Source organism: Chanodichthys erythropterus, chromosome 17 (genome assembly GCF_024489055.1).
Source record: "Chanodichthys erythropterus isolate Z2021 chromosome 17, ASM2448905v1, whole genome shotgun sequence".
Lineage (NCBI taxonomy): Eukaryota > Metazoa > Chordata > Actinopteri > Cypriniformes > Xenocyprididae > Chanodichthys > Chanodichthys erythropterus.
In genome coordinates, this window is record NC_090237.1 from 41,482,962 (window position 1) to 41,489,922 (window position 6,961).

The window sequence follows — 6,961 nt, forward strand, 5'->3', positions numbered from 1 at the left end:
TGCCTGTCTCAACTCAAAAGTTGATTAATTCAGAAAGGAAAAGAAGCAGAAACAAACTTTGGCACATGAACTCTAGCACCTGACCTTGAACTCATGTAATCATAACCTGCACAATGTAAGGGTATCATTTTTTGTTTGTTTGTTTTGCATTGAGCCAAATGCCCTTGCCCTCACAACAAATCCTGACTGAAAACAATGGAAAAACATATTCAAAATGCATGCTAACATAAATTGTCCTGCTGATGTTTTTTAACATGGACAAACAGAAAGTTTTTTGAATGGTAAGGCAGACGTATCTCGTTAACTTGTTTGGCTTTGTGTAATGTTACTTCAATATCAGTGATGAAACCCTCTATCCAGTTGCTTTATCCTTTTAACAAAACAGCTCGTGGGACTCGACATCCATCCTCTGCCCATTTTTCCACATCTAAGATTAAAAATTGTGGGAGCTGCTGTTGTTAACCCTTATTTTATTTGTTTCTTCCCACCGGAGCCTCGCTTAACAGTTTCAATAGGGCGGCTGCATGAAATTTGAAATGTTGCAGCCAGAAACTCTTTTCATTGAATAGGTTATGTTCTGCTTAATATAGTGCCTGTTGATCTTCCAGTTATTATTTTACAGTAATTATAGACAAATACCATGTTTCTGTAGTGAGAACTATTAAATATATTTGATCAGTGAGGTTGATATTTAATTAGTTTTACTAAAAACCTTTTTAATTACTATAAGGGCTGGTCACACTAGACTTTTCCCTCCAGTGACTTCCATTCATGCGCATGTGAATGTAGGACACCGGAAACACAAGTGAATTTTACTATGAGAAAGAACACAACTTTTTGCAGCAATGTGGAGTAGATTGTGTATTTTTAAATTTTTTAATGATTTTTATTTGTTTATATATATTTCACATGCTGAAAGTCTATGACCATGACTTTAACTAGCTAATAGCATTAAAGTGTCCTGCATATTACCTAACTGATATGATTTTCCTCCTTTTAAAAACAGACCATTTTCATCTGTGTACACAACTGTTATCATCTGGGCTCTTTCTACAGCATGATGGGAGGACAAGAAAATAATCTCAATCAATTGTCTCAGTTTTTAGACAAACTGTACAGTGTTGATCACATTCATCATCACCCTTGTTACCAACTTTATTGTAAGAAGAAGTATCTCTATAGCCAGGGGTGCACATAACTTTTTTGGTCTGGTTCTCAAGGGAGTACCTGGAGATTTTGCTTGGTACTCACACTTTACACGACACATCCTAAAAGCTGTCCTAATCACTTTCCTCCTGACTGCTCTCCTCACTATCTTCTTTTCTCTCGAACATGGTAGATGATGATAATGATTTTTTTTTTTTTTTTTTTTTTACTAACATTAATGACAGCAAAGGCTGCTGTCACTTTAAGAAGGAAAGAACGGACCGAATAACTGACACACATCCAGTTTCTTTCTCAACACTTCACTTATGACATAACCGAGAGAATACTTGCCGAGACAGGTATTTTGACATAATTTTGTGTGTATGTTTCCTTTCAAGCGCAAGTAAACGCGAAAGCGGAATTAATTCGGTGTTCGAGCGCTGTCTGACTCTCATCATGCACGCGTTTCGGGGGGCTGTGCGCACAGATTACAGTTCGCGAGTCCCGATTTTTGCCTCTTCTTCCGCTTTTAAAGTCGTTTGAATGTGTTAATTGGCGAGACAAAACACGTCCAAATTACAAACTTTCACTCTATGATGGTTAAATATAGCAGTTAATCCGCGAATCACATGCGTGCCGAACCGTTGAACCTTATCCGTATGGATCACGGATTAACTGCGATCCGTTGCACACCTAATAATTAAAGAACACACATATTATCATGATTGCTATCTTACCAGAGATGGAGAAAAATCCTACTCCAGTAAGTAAACGTATCCCTGTGAACCGGTACTCAAAAGCGCTTCCCTCCATGTTTTCTGGTACGCATAGCTTATTTTTACCGCGCATGCGTACCGGCGTACCTCTTATGTGCACCCCTCTCTATAGCTATGAATAACTGTTATAATTTATGTAAGATTCAACTTTATCAGTAACTATGCTTAAAGGGGTGGTTCAGTGTTTTTTTCTAGGCTTGATTGTGTTTTTGGGGCACAGTTTAACATGTCTAAACGCTTATTCTACACCTCTGTTTCCACTGTCATTCGAACGGCTCGTTTGACTTCCTGCTTCTATAAAGCCACTCCCTCTAAAATATGCAATGTGCTCAGATTGGTTAGCTGACCCAGTGTATCCAGAGCCATCGTGATTCGCTGAAGCATCCGGAAACGCCACGCCCCTTATTATTAGTTGTTACATGTGCTTCAGTGGAAATGTAAATAATGGCGTCTATATTGCTGTATCAAATTGAGCCGAATCAGACCCAGATAAAGAGGGTCAAGCAGAAATTCTGCAATCATGGCTTTTAAAGGACGTTAATGAATGGTATTTCATTTAGTATTTGTGTCAAAGTGTTTACATATGCTGTCACTGCTGTTTGTTAGCTTTCAATATACAGTTTTATCCTGATTAAAGCTTTACTGTAGCCGAATACATGACTGAGTAGTTGCATTTTTGTAAAGGTAGCATTTAATTTATGAACAACAGTTTGTCTATGAACATAGACATTTGTTAGTGTTTGTTGGAGAAGTATGCAATAGAATTTAGCTAACTGGCTAGCAAAAAAAAACAAAACAACGAGTTGGTCTTTGTTTACGTCCTCTATGCAACCAAAAATAGCAACATAATACATTTAAAAGACATGTACAAACAATAAAACGTACTTACAGTTTGCAGCCAATAAACAGCAGCTTCTGCTTCTAAAGTGGGAACTGCTCCATCTTCCAGTAAAAGCCTTTGTGTAAATCCAGCATTGAACTCGTGTAGATTCTGGAAGCTTCTTCAGCGCCGTGTGAAAATATCACAGATTATAATGGGTTATATTATCTTTTGACGCACCGCTCGCGTCCGGTGTACTCAACTCTTTCACTTCCATTATGCTGCGCCACGTGTTTTGCAGGGTTTATGATGTCACCAAACCGGGAAGAAGCTTGTTGTAGTCCAAACCACACGTTTTTGTAGGCAATAAAATGCCATAACTTTAAAAGACAATATCTCCGTTTGCATTGAACTTTCAGTGCTGTAACTTTGCAGATGTTGTTTATGCTCAAGCAGCAACATTACACACTAACTAAAGTTAAAAAAGTGAAATCGCAATAAACCACCCCTTTAAGTTATTCTTACAACCCTGTCTGCCATTCTGGAAAGTTCATTTACGTCATATATTTTGGTTCCCTTTCAAGGGAGCTCGTGTTGCGTCGAGAATGATGCAGTGGGAACACTCTGCGTTGCTGAGGCTATGTGTGGATTACGTGCCTGTTATTTTATATATATATATATATATATTCTGTTACGAGCTATGATTGTTTTTGTGTCTAATATTTTAGCTAGGACATTTAGCATGTATTCTTGTGTTTGTTTACTGGCTGCATTTAATTTGAGAACTAAATGAAATATTGTCTGCTTTGGAAGTTTATGTCTGTATAAGAATAGTATATTCAGCCTCTCTAGACTGTTTTTACTTGTCTGGATGATATGGCTGCATTTAATTTTTTAGAAATTAAATGGTAAATACTTTTCAGAAGTTAGACATATGTAGCCTATTAATACTATATTCAGCCTTTCATCCAGACCGTTTATTTGTCTGTTTGATATTTGGCTACATTAAATTCTGGGGAATTATTCATCTGTTTTGGGTGAATCAGATGTCTGTATTAATAAAAATCTTTTTGCAATACATATTCATCCAGACCGTTTTTACTTGTCTGATATTTGGCTGCATTTAATTTTGAGAAATTAAATGACAATTACTTATCTGATTTTGGGGAAATTACATGCCCATTTTATTCACTATATTCTGCCTTTAGTCCAGACTGTGTTTACTTGTCTGGTTGATTTGGCTGCATTTAATTCTGAGGAATTGAATAGTGAATTCCCAAGGGGAAATGGATAACCCATCTCCCTTTGGCGCTATTAGCTGAAATCTCCTCCGGGTAAGACGAAGCTGAGGATTGTTGTTATCGCGAAGAAGGCTTTGGTGAAGAGGTTCTCACATCAGTGGTGTCAGACCTTTGAGGGCATCCCCTCTGGGGGAAATGGATTACACCTCATTTCACTTTGCCTATCTCCCTTCACTGCCTTCAGGGGGCAATTCTGCCAACCCCGCCTCCTCGGTGCTTTGGGGCGCAGAGGTCCCCAGCGAGTTCTAGCTTGGTTGTTCCCTGACAGTTTCCCGTTTCAGGGCACCGAATTGGCTACTCAAGTTATGTCAGAGCCCAGTCTCGAGCGGCTAGTTCTCTTAGTACAAGGTCTTTTCAGGGTAAGATGGATCTGAGGACCGTCAGGGGGCTCGCTCCCTCTGTGGAGGGTCTCAGAGCAATCAATTTGGCTGTTCCCTGCCGGTTTGCCGCTTCAGGGCACCAAATTGGTCACTTGAGTAATACCAGAGACCAGTGTTGAGAGGCTGGTTCTCTTGGCCTCAGAGGGAAAGTTGTTAACACCTCACTATATGGTGCCCGTTTCACTTCAGGGCCATCAAGGGGCTGTTCTGCCAACTCTGCCACCTTGTGTACATAATCCGATCCGAGGACTGTTTTGTTATGATCCCTTGAAAGGGAACATCTCGGTTACGACTGTAACCTTAGTTCCCTGAAGAGGGAACGAGACGTTACATCACCCTGCCATGCTTTCGGCGTGCCTGTGATTGACTTGCTTCGGCCTATCAGAAGCTGACATTGTTTGGTCTGGGTGTGTTGCTTCACAACGGAATCATGCAGAGCGTCCCCACAGAGTCATTCTCGATGCAACGTCTCGTTCCCTCTTTAGGGAACTAAGGTTACAGTTGTAACCGAGATGTTTTTACCGTTTCATTAAATAAAAAAAATAAAAAAATAAATAAAAAAAAACTGTAAACTGTATTGAAAATGTCAAAAATTCTGGTAACATTGTGGCAAACTAAAATAAATGTAAAATAAAACAGTTAAGCTGTTAGCCTGCACCCCCACTTTTGAAAAAACAAAAACAAAGTGCATAGCCAATGAAAACAGATACAGTTCCCTACAATCATAAGTATGGTCTCATTGTAAAGTTATTAGAAATTTATTTTTTATGAAATATCTTTATGAAAATAAAATTGAAGTTGGCCTGTAGAAATGTATAATTGCAGTTAAACCCATGTTCTATTTCAAATCTGTAGATCAGAAGTCTAAAACTATGCATTTTGTGTTTTTAAGACCATGTTTTTTTGTTTTTTGAGAAGACTCTAAAATGCTAGCTGAGGTTTGTCATCTTCTAAATGTGTATTGTCACTATTGCTCTGTGGTGCGAACTGCACCATTCAGTTTCAGAGCCATAACCAGGCTGGAGATGTGTGAATGTGTGCAGGGAAGACTAATTATTATTCTTTTGTCTTTTTTGTCATTAATGATGACTTTCCTTTCACAGTTTTAATCCCTCGTTTCTTTAATCAAACTTCTCCCATCACCTTCTTTGAAATTGCATCAAATGCCCTTCTTGAAAAAAAAGAAAAAAAAAAAAAAACATACCAATGAGCTTTACTATTCAAAATTATTCATAAAACATTCGCTTCTGGTGGCAAGTGCATAAGGGCTAGCTAGTGTGTTAGCTTAGCACACCATCAAAACATACCAATTTATGAGATTAATCTCACTTTATATTGTAAGTCAAGCATTTTAAATAACCTTCTGTGATCTGATGTGGCTTCAAAAAAGGCTATGTCAATTAACATTGCATTATAAATATACTCTGCTGAAAATAAAGTGGGATGCCATGAAAGGTATTTCTGGAATTATGGTTTTATGAATCTCACTCTTGGACTTTCTGCATGAGGGCGCCCTCTGGCTACCAGTATAAATGAAACAGACATTGTCAAATAATATGAACGCTGCTCAAACAACCTTCCTTTACCGACCATTTGTTGAAAACAAACAACATTTTGTATCTATTTAATAGTTTAACTGTTTATCTAAATGTGATGAAGTGCTTGAAGCATTAGAACATGAATGTTGTTCAGCATCATGAATGAATGAAGAAGGAAGAATAAACACCAATCTCTTTGTTCTTCAGTATCTTCAGTGTTTCATTCTTCAGGTTTCTGGATCACTCTTGTTCTCACTGTCCTGTCTTCACAGATTTCAGCTCTTCTTGATGCTCGTCTTCACTTGTAGGCTGATTGGAATATTCCAGCATTTATTGGTGAATTGCTGTAGGAGGAGCCTCACTGATGATGTGACTGCTGTGGGAGGAGCTTCATTGATGATGAATTCCAGTGTGGAATCTGTAAAAAAAAAAAAAAAAATATATATATATATATATATATACAAGTTACTGGGTTTGTTGTTAAAATAAATGCCATTTCTAAGCATTTATGTCTGTCAGTATATTCATTGTAAAGTAAGTGATTCAAACTCAAATTATTTTTATTGCCAATCATAACATTATTTTGCTTCTTTATTCAAATACAGTCAGATATAAAAAAAATATAGAAATGAATACAAATAATGTAATGTCATTTCATGTGAATAAAAATAATGGAAAGAAAAACCTTTTGAAAGCATAAACACCACAGAAATAAATATATAAATATTTTTTTATTGTATTTATTGTGCCATAACCTTTTTAAATGAAGAAGAAATTACTTGACATCCAATGTAGAGAAGCAAAACCACATGAAATGACTCTCTTTATACAAGTTGTGTTGTGTTTATCCATACGCAGCAACTGATCAGATCACTGAATTGATGACTTTGAATTTTAAAAATTAAGTAATCTTTAATCTGTAAGACTATACAGATTTTTCTTTGTTTTGTTATAAATTTGTTGCTTATAAGTATACAGATGCAGAAAAGTGCCTAGATTA